This window comes from Mandrillus leucophaeus, unplaced genomic scaffold, assembly GCF_000951045.1.
Source record: "Mandrillus leucophaeus isolate KB7577 unplaced genomic scaffold, Mleu.le_1.0 Scaffold291, whole genome shotgun sequence".
Lineage (NCBI taxonomy): Eukaryota > Metazoa > Chordata > Mammalia > Primates > Cercopithecidae > Mandrillus > Mandrillus leucophaeus.
In genome coordinates, this window is record NW_012103043.1 from 1,759,505 (window position 1) to 1,761,471 (window position 1,967).

Genomic DNA, 1,967 nt, shown 5'->3' on the forward strand with positions numbered 1-1,967 from the left:
AGAGAGAGAGAGAGAGAGAGAACAGTGAGTTTGTATTACTGTGTTTTACTGACTCACAACTACCATTTTGGAATGAAAGCTGTAAGATATTTGTGTTTTTATGTTTATGTGTTTATATTTGTGTATATGTATGTATGTGTGTTTGAATATTATATATATCCATATTCAGTATTATTAACTGAATTATTATTATTATTTTATTTTTTTGAGACAGAGTCTCACTCTGTCTCCAGGCTGGAGTGCAGTGATGCTATCTCAGCTCTCTGCAACCTCTGCCTCCCAGGTTCAAGCGATTTTCCTGCCTCAGCCTCCTGAGTAGCTGGGACTACAGGTGCGAGCTACCATGCCCAGCTAATTTTTGTATTTTTAGTAGAGACGAGGTTTCACCATGTTGGCCAGGATAGTCTCGATCTCTTGATGTAGTGATCCACCCACCTCGGCCTCCCAAAGTCTAGGGATTACAGTGAGTCACTGCGCCTGGCCTAAATTTTTTAAATCCCTTAAAGGAGTTCTATTCAAATTGTACCCTCCTTTGAAGATGTCTGTTTTGTCTGTGGTGTCATAAAAGGATTTTTGGTCTTAGAGGGAGGTAAATGAGCATTCATACAAGCTAAATATTACCAAAATTTTAAGAAAAATAGAAACTAATCCAAATGCTTTTTAGTTTACATGATCTGGGATATTCTTTAGTAAATAAAGCTAGTTTGAAAATTGATGGGACTAGGCCAGGCGCAGTGGTTCATGCCTGTGGGAGGCCAAGACAGGCGGATCATGAGGTCAGCAGATCAAGCCCATCCTGGCTAACATGGTGAAACCCCATCTCCACTAAAAATACAAAAAATTAGCCAGGCGTGGTGGCGGGCGCCTGTAGTCCCAGCTACTTGGGGGGGCTGAGGCAGGAGAATGGGGTGAACCTGGGAAGTGGAGCTTGCAGTGAGCTGAGATCCCCCCACTGCACTCCAGCCTGGGCAACAGAGCAAGACTGTTTCAAAAAAGAAAACTGACAGACTAGTCAAACAAGTTTATGTTATCACTACTAAATGGTAAAGATAATAAAATTATCAATCCAACCTAAGAGCAAAATGTGCAATAAAAATTAATTACAGCTGGGCTCACCCCTGTAGTCCCAGCAGTTTGGGGGGCCAAGGCGGGCGGATCACTGAGGTCAGGAGTTCAAGACCAGCCTGGCCAATATGGTGAAACCTGGTCTCTACTAAAAATATAAAATTAAGGCCGGTGTGGTGGCAGGCACCTGTAATCCCAGCTACTCGGGAGGCTGAGGCAGGAGAATCGCTTGAACCTGGGAGGTGGAGGTTGCAGTGAGCCGAGATTGTGCCACTGTACTCCAACCCGGGAGACAGTGCGAGACTCCATCTCAAAAAAAAAAAATTAGCTGGGCATGGTGGTACACGCCTGTAATCCCAGCTACTTGGGAGGCTGAGGCAGGAGAATCACTTGAACTGGGGAGGCAGAGGTTGCAGTGAGCCAAGATCGGGCTGCTATACTCCAGCCCAGGCAACAGAGTGAGACTTCGTCTCAAAAAAATGAATTGCATGGCTGGGCATGGTGGCCCATGCCTGTAATCCCAGCACTTTGGGAGACCAAGGCACGTGGATCATTTGAGGTCAGGAGTTCGAGACCAGCCTAGCCAACATGGTGAAACCCCATCTCTACTAAAAATACAAAAAATTAGCCAAGTATGGTGGCATGCGCCTGTAATCCCAGTTACTGGGGAGGCTGAGGCGGAAGAATCGCTTGAACCCGGGAGGTGGAAGTTGCAGTGAGCCAAGATGGCACCACTGCACTCCAGCTTGGGTGAGAGTGAGACTCCGTCTCAAAACAAACAAACATGAATTGCTTGATGCATGGAAGTTTAAAAAAAAAAAGAGGGCCAGGCATGGTGGCTCATACCTGTAATCCCAGCACTTTGGGAGGCCGAGGCAGGCGGATCACGAGGTCAGGAGATC